The sequence below is a fragment of the Dipodomys merriami genome, unplaced genomic scaffold (assembly GCF_024711535.1).
Source record: "Dipodomys merriami isolate MVZ:Mamm:240054 unplaced genomic scaffold, mDipMer1.0.p SCAF_8, whole genome shotgun sequence".
NCBI lineage: Eukaryota > Metazoa > Chordata > Mammalia > Rodentia > Heteromyidae > Dipodomys > Dipodomys merriami.
In genome coordinates, this window is record NW_027206401.1 from 27,700,539 (window position 1) to 27,713,609 (window position 13,071).

At 34.9% G+C, this 13,071-nt stretch overlaps 1 protein-coding gene across 1 annotated transcript in view; it reads right to left on the reverse strand.

Annotated features, from left to right (window-relative positions):
* Rspo3 (R-spondin 3) overlaps positions 1-13,071 on the reverse strand; it is an 81,373-nt gene that overhangs the window by 33,057 nt on the left and 35,245 nt on the right. The gene's annotated exons all lie outside the window — the stretch shown is intronic.

The window sequence follows — 13,071 nt, forward strand, 5'->3', positions numbered from 1 at the left end:
TTTCATATGTTGCCATTATAATACAAGAGAAGGAAAACTGGAATAAGAGCAGTTCTAACATTACTTCTTAGCTACAATAGCAGAGGCAAAATGGTTTTTGAGAGATATTAGGCAAGACATATTCCTTACAGATTGACAAATAGTCCCATGTACACTCAAACACATTTACACTAGCATGCCTATAATTATGTCTACTCTAGCACACAACTGCGCCTCACTTAGTTTCTGTTGTGTAAGTACCCACAAATAAAAAATGCCCAGTATCTTGGCAGGTAAAAAAATCAGCAGTGTAGAAGAAAGGTGATTATTTAAAACAGCCTGACTATAAACCTAGATAAATAAATAATTGATTAAAAAGACAGTTTGGTATTGAGTAAGGGTACCATTATTCTACAAAGAATTGCTACAACTGCTATGCTTTACTTGATATTAAAAGTTAGAAAAATGAGAAAACAAATGGGCATCTATGGAATTCCAACTTACTAATAAATATGTAATTAGCATTACCAATATTCTGGAAAATGCCTATAATAGTAAGGTAATATTTGTTAAGCCATCAGAATGGCAAGAATTTAAAGTACTGGTCATATTCAGTCCTTTGAATGGTGAGTTCCTTAGAAACAGAAATTTCCAGGGAGGGCTCCTCTTTTGTACTACTATGTGTTAATTGTACAAAACACTTTAGAAATATTTCTATACATATATAATGTACAGTGGTCAATTTCATGTCTATTATTTTTTTCTTATCTTGATCCTCCCTTTTAACAATTTTAATGGATTTCTAATTCTATTTGCATATCTACATATGAAGTCCTGCAATGATAGTTCCCCCTTTTCACCTTTCCCTCCCTCTTCCCCGCTTCTTCTGGTTCTTCCCACCCCCATTTTACACTCATGCTATTCTTTCTTTATTTATATTTATATTCTGTGAGAGAAAACATCCAATAGCATCTTGTCTTTCCCAGTCTGGCTAGTTCCCCTTAACAGGATAATCTCCAGTTTTATCCATTTTTTTCTGCTAATAACATAATTTTATTTTTCATTTGGCTGCATACTACTCATTTGCATACACATGCCACCTTCTCTTGACTCAGTCATCAGCTGATGGACACCTAGTTTGATCTCACAATATGGCTATAATGCATAATGATTCTGTAAACATAATTGTGCAGATATTTCTGTTACAATCTACTATACCAAAGTTTTGTGTCTTACATTAAGGTGAATCAATTTTTTTGTACAAGATCGAAAACAGTTTTCAGTTTCTCCTGCCTATAGATAATCATATCAGATATCTGCAATGTGTATTTATTACTTTTGGGGATGTTTCTTTTTGTAAATGAATATTCCACAAAGTAGTTATTTAGTAAAAATTCTACTAATATATTATAAAAAATAAGTTATATATGTTGATTAGGCCAATACTTTTTGTTTATGAGTTATAATTAGACAACAACTGCTAACCCAGAGTATGGACATTTTAAATACTGCTTTATTTTACAATTATAAATTATTCATGCTTCACAGGTATGATTTTTTCATATCAAACATAATTGGACTTCATTGAGAAAGTTCCCTAGATCTGTGTCTCTGCAATGATACAAGAAACAGGCTCTCTAGCAGAAGCAACAAATAAACAAAGTTATTCTTTACAAGGCACACTTTCTAATTATGGAAAACTTGTCTAACAGAAGCTAGAGTTATGACCCACTGGTGTATGCAAAATATAAACACAAGAGTTTGATAATTAGGTTTGAGTTAATCTTAAATTTCCAGTGGCCTAGTGCACAATCAGGCAAAAGGTCATTACCCATACTGGTGTATTTCACACTGAACATTGAGCAGCTAGAAATGGCAATGGACATGTCTGTACTCAAGCCTGCATAAATCAGTCCCAGAAGCCATTCATAGCAGTAGTAGATTATTTTTATATGTGGTTAAAGTCAGATTACTCCATAAAAATGCTTCTAGTAAGTTCAAAGAAATTGGAGAAATTGGCTAAAAGAAAATATTATTATCCATGTTGAGCTTGCATGTCTAGTCTAGATTTGACTGAAAAATCTTTGGATACTCCTTCTCACTTAAATTAATTTGGACAGAGAGTATCCTTTAGAAAGCCATACTACATTGGATAAATTTTGAACTTCTTTTTCCTGTGCAAAAGGGTTATTTACCCCTATTTCTAAGTATCACAGTTTGCAGTGTCCAGGGCTCTTGAGACAGGTTCAGTTGTCCTTGGCTTCAATTTTAGACATGTGATTTATGCAGACTAATCATAGTATTTTAATTGCCTGATACAGTGATTGATTCAAGTAGTGAACATGTGACCCAAGTGGGTCAATTAGAATCATTTTACAAGGATGATGAATGGATTAGAATCATTTTACAAGGATGATGAATGGGCCCTAAAAGAAATAGATAGAGGAAAAAAACTGTCGTTTAAGTTGAGAATAATATGGATAAAGACTCTGGGATGCTTAGAGCTAGACTGTTTTTTCCTAATTGGAAAGACTGAAATAGGTGAGAAAAATCCAGTTAATAAGAATGAAATGGAGGCATGATGAAATGATGAGAAAGAGGGAAAGGAGATGAATCCATTGACATTAGGCACTTACAGCAATCTGTACCTAAGCTAACTGTTTAATGTTTTATTTAAAGTCTTTTCCAACTATCATAGTGAAAAAGACTACAAGGATAAATACTGATACATAATTATTTTGATTGTGGCAATTATTATATTTATCATGTAAATAATTTTTAGAAACACAAAAATTCAAAGATAAAAAATTATAGAGAAGTAATGTTTGATTTAAGACAAAAGAAATGAGGTAAAAAGATCTTTTGGAACAGAACATAGTGGATTCTCAGCTTTTGTCTTTTATGTTGACATCAATATTAACTTAAAATGAATCAGACTTTAATGCAAGGACCTTAAACTTGGAGATTATTACAAAAAAGAATAGAGAAAACACTGGAAGACACATGCATAGACAGCCACTCCAGTAGCTCAGCAAATAAGAGCAAAGACTGACAAGCAAGATTCTATTAAACTTAAAAACTTCTGCACTGTGAAAGAAAGTCACTAGAATGAAGGGAGCTCACAGAATGGGAGAAAATATTTGCTAACTGTATATTTGATAAGGGAATGACAATAAACAGAGATCTAAACAGACTAAACCCAACAAAGCCAACTCCACAAAAACCAGCAAACCAATTATGGGTAAATAAACTTATTTCTTGAAATAAGTATATACAGCCAATAAACAAATAAAGAATGTTCAGTATTAATGGCCAAAAGGGAAGTGTAAATCAAAGTGATATTAAGATGACATCTTAGGGTAGTCATAATGGTTGTCATTAAGGGCACCACTAATAGGAAATGCTGATAAAGATTCAGAAAAATAGGATCCACGTAGACCATTGATGGAAATACAAAATAGTGCAACCACTATGGAAAACAGTATGTATGTTCCATCCAAAACTAAAAATAGAAGTACAGTTGGTTTAGTAAGACCACTCTGTTGGGTAAGTCAGGATACAAAATAGACACCTGCACATCCATATATCCATATTTACTAAAGTAGTGTTCAGAATACCTAGCTTTGGAAACAGCCAGATGCCCTATAATTGCTGGATAATGAAAATCTGTTAAATATACATAGTGGATTATTTCTCAGCCATAAACAAGAATGAAATTATGTTATTTGTAGATAAGTGGCTGCAACTGTAGATTGTAAGTGAAGTAAGTCAGGTTCAGAAGGGCAAGGTCAAAGGTCACATGTGGGGTCTAGATCTAAAATTATCTATCTATCTATATATATATATGAAAAGAAAGTCATATATATGTGTCTTTTATTTGCTCATTTATTAATATTTTATGTCTATTATGGATGCATACATGAAAATACATATATATGTGTATATGTGTGTGCATATAGATGTTTAAAGAGAATATGATTGGAAATGTGAGACTGAAAGGTTGAGGAGGAGTAAGAAACACTGAATGATGAAGTGTGGATACTAACATAGCTATTGAATTAAGGCAGTAGGCAGGATGGGTAAGAAAGATCAATAGAGGGCACTAGTCTGACTAAAATATATGCATGTGTAAAAAATCACCAGCCAACCATTTGTACAATTAACTACACTAAATAAATGAGTGACATGGGCCTGGGAAGGTGGTAGAATGATTGCCTTGCATGCATGTGACCCTGGGTTCCATTCCTCAGCACTACAAAAGCAGAAAAACCTGGAAGTGGTGCTGTGGCTCAAGTTCTAGAGTGCTAGCCTTGAGCTGAAGAGCTGAGGGACAGCGCCCAGGCCCAGAGTTCAGGCCCCATGACAAAAAGAAAAGAAAAGAAAAGAAAAGAAAAGAAAAGAATGGCAGAGATGTAAACCATTCTGTTCGGGAAGGATATCAGTGGTAGATGGGACAGTGAATGAAGAGAGAGAGGCCTCGAGGATGAATTCGGTTCAAGTTCTTTACATGCTTGTGTGAAAATAGAATGATAAGAAATGGGATCAAGGAGATGAGGGAACAAGTTGAGGTGGGTGAATTTGAGCAGAACACAATGTAAGGCTGTATGGAAGTATCACAATGAACCCTCTTGAACAAATAATATATACTGAGATGCTTATTTTTATTTTATTGTAAAGATGCTGCACAGAGGAGTTACAGTTACATCGGTAAGGTAATGAGTACATGCTTTTAAAAAGAGGTTTTGAAGAATTATCCGCCTATGTTTATTTTTTGTCCACTAATAATAGTAGCCTACCAGTGGAGGATACTGTTCTAGAAAATTCACATGTGGATATGCCTAATCAGTAAAAAATATACCTTGCTCTATATGGAGTCTGGTTTGATAGCAACCTAAGATTAAACCATTTGAATGGTTCATTCTCATTTCCAAGGCCCCCAGACATAGGATTTTCTTGTGAACAAATCTGAGAGTCTTTCTGTTTCACTGATGGCACAGGACTCAATTGTGACTTGTTGCGTTTGCTTAGCCTTCCCACTCCTTGGGAGGCCTAAGATAAAGGTAGCTGGACTTTCTACCAGACTACGACATCCACGAAGGAAGCCTGCAACGTTACTGGAGTAGATAAAAGTGAAAACATAATGACCTACAGAAAGAATATTTCTTTTGTGCCTTTGAATGTGAGGTGTCTCTGGTGCCAAAGAGGCTTTAGCAATACCAGCAGTTTGAAGCGGCAACTGTGCTGGTGACATGGGAAGGTGCACTGCAGCATGAAAGGGGGAAGTGTCCTTTTGCTGAGAAATGTTTATTTTGTAATTAGCAAAGGACAAGAAGGCCCTTTTGGAAACTATCTTGGGGGTCCAGAATTTAAATTTATGCTGATGCTCTCTGGAGTCTCTCTCTAGGGAACGTTCCTTAATTGGCAGGGTTCTCTGTTGGCCAGAAGAGGTTTTGTATAAAGCCAAGATCTTGGGGTCATTTTTCCAAAGGCCCTTTAATTCAGATCTGTTCCACAGCTACAACTTGTAGCTTTAACCCTAGTTAGCCATTTTAAAAACACAGCCACATGATAGTCCTAAAAAAATACATCTATTTGCCTTGAATTCATATCGTCAGATATATTTCACTTTTGCCAGCATAAACAGCAATGTATATTAGCACTTCTAATGAAAGCTGCAGCTATTGGTGGTAGTAACCAGGAAACTGAACATTTTCAACACAGGTGCATTTGCTACAAGTGGGCTGATGATGATCGATCTGGTGGAGCTATAGTGAGATACTAGCATCTAGAAGATGAAACCCACAATAAAAGGGACTTTTGTCTTTGTTCACTGCTACATTTCTGCTCCTTTCAGTGCCTAGCACACATCTGGTGCTTTAATAAATATTTGTCCAGTGGATGAGTGTATTTTGGCCTGGCCTTTATTATTTTTTTCTTCCTATTTTGGACTTGCTCTTCCTTTTTGGTGTATACTGGAGTTTCTACTCAAGGCCTTGCTAGGCAGATCTTCCACTACCTTATTTTGCTCTTTGCAAATGGGAAAGAGCAATAGAAACAATGTCCTACACATCTCCTTTATCAAATTTTTATTGTGTTTTTATGAAAGAAGAGAGCATATCTTAAGAAAGATGTTGTTGAACTATAAAGTAACCATATTCATATAACCACAGGCAAGAGAGATCTTTATGGTTACCATTTTCTATTGCTCCTGGTACACGCATAACATTTTGTAATGTAACATTGCAGCTTCTCCTTCTGTAGGTGCAACCGATTTCTTTACCTCTTGAATAAAGATTGTGACTAGCAGAAGTGAACTGAGGTTGTAGAAGCAGAAGCATGCTGGTTCTAAAAGAACCGTTTTTCTTCTGTTTAAAACCTTATGGACCCCTTTACTATCTTGATGATCATAGCCACACAGCCATTTTCTTCAGGCTTTGGCCATCAAAATATGTGAAGAAGCTCAGCTAAGATCAATATTGCCCAGTGGATGTCAGCTTACATTGCTCAGCCACAGATTGTCAACTATACAGTTGTTACTTTAAGCCCTCATGCATGGGGTCAAAACAATCTCAATATCCTGATTAGGAGCTGAAGAATGGTTTGGATAGTATGCTATTTTCATTAGCCAGACATGTGTGTTCTGTGACATACATCAAAGAATAACAGGTAATAACCATATGGACTAAAGAAAGTATTTTATGGTATCAGTGACATATTCTAACCTCTCCTGATTCCTTTCTAAGGATTCTCTGCTCCCCAAGTTTGGTGATTGGAGAGCCGACTAAGATCCTAAGTACAATTGACTTCCCCATGTCATAATGAGGCAGAAGGAAGAAGTCAGAATCTGGAGAGATGTAGAAAATATGAAACAGTTCACTAGACTTCTTGACTCTAACACATTTCATAAGAGGAGTCCATAAGAGGGGATATTACATTTGCATCATGGAGTTAGTCCGTAAGAGGAGATATGTAAATTTTCATCAAGAATATTTCTTGGGAAGTAAAAGTTGTTATTTATTGCAGTAGTCTGTCTTTCTTGTGGGTTTAAACATGGTTAAATACTTTGGGTTGGCACTAGAATTTTTTAATGACAATAATACAAATTTCATTAAATTTGATAATTAATAGAAAATATTTAAATACTTTGTACAATATTATCACCCACTGCAGCTCACTTGACCTTACCAACAATGTTTTCTAACATGTGCACATTTTTCTTGGTGGCAAGTTGTCCTCTTCAGATTCTGAATTAGTTTTGCATTTGGGTAGGACTGACTAAACCCAAGAGAGACATCAAAGAGACTGTTGAGTTAAACCAGAGTTTCTTATTCTTGCACTATTAGTAAAAAATAATATTCTCTGGGGTAAAAAAGTCCCAGATGAGACTCACAGTCTTGTAGTATTATTATTTCATCTCTATATTTTGTTGTCTTTTCCCCTAAGTATTTAGTCAACTTATAGGTATAGTTAAAGTGTAAAAGCTCTGATCCTTTACTGCTTGAACAGGATTAACATTCTTAGACCAGTTGGCCTTCCATGAAATGAAAATAGGTACAGAACACAATCAATACTCAAAGTCATGCATCCTCAACTCTTTTAAGCAAATAAATCCATCCATTGGCCTTTTTTTTTTTTTTTTTTTTGCCATTCCTGGGGCTTGAACTCAGGGCCTGGGCAGTGTTCCTCAACTCTTCAGCTCAAGGCTAGCACTCTACCACTTGAGCCACAGCTCTACTTCTGGCTTTTTCTGGCCTTTTCTGTACTGGGAATCGAACCCAGGGCTTCATGCATGGTAGGCAAGCACTCTACCACTGAGCTACCTTCCCAGACCATCCATTGGCTTTTGATGAATTTTAAAACCTTGACTGATTATCTTGTTCAAGCTAAATTAGTATTTAATTAGTATTTAATGTAGGAGAGCTTGAAGACATTGAAGTAGTTAAAATGATTTAAGAAGTAAACTAAAGAACATATATAATGGACACTAGATCATCTTTATACCAAGAAGGTAGACCTCACTCTTGTTTTTCTGACTCTTCTCTTCTATCCTTAGATTATCCATTACTTGTTATTAGTGAAACTCTTATTCATGAATTAACAAAAAATTGATATTTCTCTCTGTCTTTGTGAATTTCCCTGAAAAAAATCTATGCATTAAATTAGGGTAATGTGCAAATGATTGGGAAACATAGCCTTCTATCACACAGGCACGCACATGTTCCTGTCCTGTTTTACTTCTCCTAACCTGAGATAGTTATACATAGCATATCAACAGAGTCATTAATTATAAAGTAACAACTATTGGAAATGTGCTTTCTCTTTCGTTACTTCTAGTTCAATATATTATTTTAATGTATGGTAATTGGAAATAATCTACAAGTGACCTGTATAATCTCTTCCAAAATATTTTGTATGATTTTGATGACACAAATACAGAATTCAACTGGTACATATTCTTGCTGGAAAAACTGTGATGGAAGTAACTTCTCTTTAGAGCTAGTAATTGATGAATAAGTCAAGGTAGATTAAAAATCCCCATGTCTGATAAAGAAAGATAACCCCAACTGATGCAAATGAATAGTATAATAGAGAAAATTTTGGATTTGTGAATAAAAAATTACATTCACACCCTCAAATTAATTTTCTATTGCTATTTTAAGCATGAGAAAAAAGTGATAGTTTAAAATCGTGTATACTAGATTTTGCAATAAACCTTTACAATACACATACTAAACATACATCGCACAACTGGAAAAATCCATTCTGCTCCCAAGAACTATTTCCTTCTATTCCATTCTTCTCTGTATCTCATCTTTCTTCCCTGGACACTTTGCTTTTGGTAATTAGAATACAGCAGAAAAATCCCAAACACATGCTCCATACCTGTTCCAAAAGAGTTATCTATCTCTATCATTAATCTCTTTGGTCAGGGATCATTGATAAAATTTTAAATTCAAGATTTTTGGGTTAAATTTTATAGTCAGAACTTTTCCCCTTTAGTTTATTTGCCTTTACAGGATCAGGGTGTGAAACTCCCTATTTCATGAATTCTACATGTTTTAGGAGCAATCTAGATTAATAGTTGTAAGAGAACTTATATTTCCACTAGTTAGTGGTAGGAGAAATTATACCTTTGTCATTTTCCTTGTACTTATTTTTTAAATCGCCTAAAATTTTCAAATGTTTACTCTTTTCAAATAAGAAATATCACTTATATAAAAATCTGGTGCTGTAGCTCACACCTCTAATCTTAGCTACTTTGTGATTCCTAGTATTTACATTATAGATTCAGAACATGATTAAATTTTAAGATTTATATGTCTATGTATATATACATAAATATGGATCAGAACCTGCAGCACGACTTGGATAATGTGTTGATGTAATAGTTGACATAATACATATATAGGGAGGTACACAGGAGATGATTATGTTTCTTTGTTTGCATGAAATATTAGTAAATATTTAAAAAACTTAGAAAACTATTGGGTTAGAGAAGTAAGGAATAATGAGATTAAAATTTTTCCTCCTAAATTTCTAAGCTACTTGAAAAGCTTTTAAGCACACACATCACATACATTGAAACATAAATAAAGACTAAATTGAAACTGGACCTGGAATTTAATTACAGGCCATCGATATTGTTAGTGTATGCATTATTTAATAAAAGCTTAAGACTAATAAGACACCTATATTTTTGTAACTGTACAAAACTCTCTTCACACGTGTAAACTATTGTGTTTTCAGAGGAGAAAATTTCGGTAAGCACCACTTTTAAGGCATGTCTTATATCACAGTTTCCTCTTTGAAATATCTTAAACCATTGTTTATCTTCTAGTTGCTACTTTAAAAAAAAATGGTATTTTCAATGTTAATGTGTAAGCCCAGTACTAGAAAGATACATTCTCAAATAAAAACAAAGATACATTCTCAAATAAAAACCTAGAATGTAATTAGTAGCATAATTTAATTTTGCTACTGCGTAAGTGTATCTTCAGTTAAACCTTAAAGCACATTATACTAAATACTGATTCATTCTGTAGATTCTCTGTGTAAAGAATATGAACAGAGATCACCTGTGACTCATTACATTTCAAGAAAATTTAGTAAACATGAGTAAATGTATGGCTGCAGGAGCATACCAACAAGTAGAATGATGAAATATTTGACTGCCAAGCCCAACTTTTAAAATGTAACATGTTTTATATTAATTAGTAACAAATGCCAAAAAGACCTTTTTAACTAGCCAACTTCCATTCCTGAAACTAAATTATAATCAAAACCACTTAGAAATTTATAAAAGTTTGAAGTTCTCTTTAAAATAACCCATATCCTCAAGAATTTTACCACATTAACTACTTGATTATAATGGTAACAAAAGGCTTATGTATCTGATGATGGGCAGTTTGGTGTAAAGAAAAGTCCTTTGCAAAACACAGGTGACCCCAATTTCTTCCTGCTTTCTTTCTCTCTTTCTTTTTCTTTTTTTGTGGTTGTGGAGCTTGAACTCGGGGCCTGGGTGCTGTCCCTCAGCTCTTCAGTTCAAGGCCAGCACTCTACCACTTGAGCCACAGCACCACTTCCAGTTTTCTGAGTGGTTTGTTGGAGAAAAGAGTCTCATGGACTTTCCTGCTCATACAGGCTTTAAACCGCGATCCTCAGATCTCAGCCTCCTGATTAGCTAAAATTACAGGCATGAGCCACTGGCACCCGGCTTAATTTCTTCTTATCTTTTTTTAAATAAGTTTTTTAATTGTGAAAATACCGTACAGAGGGGTTACAATAACATGAGCAAGGTAATGAGTACATTTCTTATCAAGCATTGTTGCCTCCTCCTTTGTTTTTCCCCCCACCATCCCTGCCCTCCCATCTCCAGGACTATACTATCCCCCCCCCCAAAGCTGTAAAGTTTGTTTTTTCGACATAGCATCTTGTACATCTCATTGTTGCAATGGGTCCACCCATATCCCTAGAATAACATTCATGTTTTCAAAATATCCTCCTCCGTGTTCTCATTAAACTTAGTTCCCATGCCTATAAACCCTCTATCATATATGATAAGTGATACTAGGTTATCTGTTTAAACATCTAGTCTTCTACTGGATTGTTCTTGGTTTTGTTTGGTTTTGATGGTACTGAAGTTTACACTTGATAGGCAGTCACTATATTACAATCCCTTTTTTCACTTACTCTTGAGATAAGGTATTGTGTTATTTTCAGATATGAGTCTGGACTATCATCTACATATTTTTTAGGTATTGGTCATAGCGTGTGTGACATGTCCATGCCACTATGTCTAGTTTCTTTCTGGACTATGTAAAATTATGGGATTTTCTACTCAGTGTCTTGAACTCTGGTCCTCTGATTCTCAGCCTCCCAAGGAGCTAGGATTATAGACATGAGTAACTAATATCCAGCTTCTGCAGGACTCTTGATTGTACCTTCCCAATATGCTGAGTATCCTACTCAGTTATGAATTCATATGGATTCAGATTAGCATCATAAAGAATTCAAAATTTTTATTTAACAAACAAAATACAAACAAGACCATACTAAAGCTACCAGCACAACTATGTTTCTTGCAGCATTACTTACCATAGGTAAGATATGGAACCAACCCAGATGCCCCTCAGTAGATGAATGGATCAAGAAAATATAGTATATATACACAATGGAATTCTATGCCTCCATCAGAATGACATTGCCCCATTTGTTAGGAAATGGAAAGACTTGGAAAAATTATATTAAGTGAAGTAAGCCAGGCCCAAAGAACATAGGTCCCATGGTTTCCCTTATTTGCAATAACTAGTATATGTCTGAGACAAGCAGAAAAGGTCAGATAAGTTGAAGTTAGATGAAATGAACCCCAAGATAAGTATTCAAATGTTTTTCCTTTCTTGCGATTGTTTCTAACACATTTATAAGATGATTTCTTTGTTGCTTTGTATGTCCCTCCCCCATGGTATAACTCCTGCTTTCACTGTGTTTGATGTTGGTATAATTTGTGGAGGGGAAGGACAAAAGCAAATCGTTTAACTAGGGATACAGGTGGACCCACTGCAACAATGAGATGTACAAGTCCTTATGTCGAAAAACGAACTTTACAACTTTGGTGGTGGGGGTGAGACTCAGTTAGGGGGAGGTGGGGGGAGGATGGGAAGGGATGGGAAGGGGAAGCAAAGAGGAGGCAACAATGCTTGATAAGAAATGTACTCTTTATCTTATCCATGTAATTGTAACTCCTCTGTATGGTATTCTCACCATAAAAAAATAAAGTGAGAGAATTAAATAACTAAACTTCAACTCCATTAGTAGATGACTCATTTAAAAAGGTAATTAATTAATTGAGAGCATCATTTAGAGGTTCACCAGATAACTATCAAAAGTAATTTAAAGCTACCAAACATACTCGTGGGCAGTAGTGCTGAAAACAATAAATGAGAGACAGGAAATGATGTTTTAGAGGTCACCAACAGTTCTTCTAAATGAAAGTATATGATCCCTCAAGCATCATCTTAAATGGTATATTTACTCTTGGTTCTCATAGGATTTCAGAATAAGTCTTGACACAGTTAAGATCGAATAGGTTTTAAAATATAGTATAAAGAGTTAGTATAATTTAAAATAAAACCAAGGAAGAGAGCGTCATTATTTATTGTGTCATATTCATAAAATAAGGCCTTAGTAATCAGTTCAAATATGAAGCCAATAGTAAAGTAAATGTTTAGCTACAAAAGCTTTTAACCTAATTGTACTATGTTGAATCATAGGCATCGTAGAAGGACTAAGTTGATGGTGATGTTTTGTTGTCATGGTTTTATACCAGACAATATTAGACCTTATGTTTATGAGACCTCCCAAAAGTTTCGTTGGCACTAGAAAGGTGATGGATCATAGCACAGATAACAGCCCAAGGCTTGTAGCCCAGCTTTGTTCATTATCATTCAATTGCCATACTCTTATCATGGCATCTAGTACCGATAGGAAATACCATTTCAAAAAGTTATCACATCTATAAAACTGTAATTCAGGGACAATATATTCTTTGCTACATGTGTTAGGGTTTTAGACATGAGTGATATTGCCATAAGG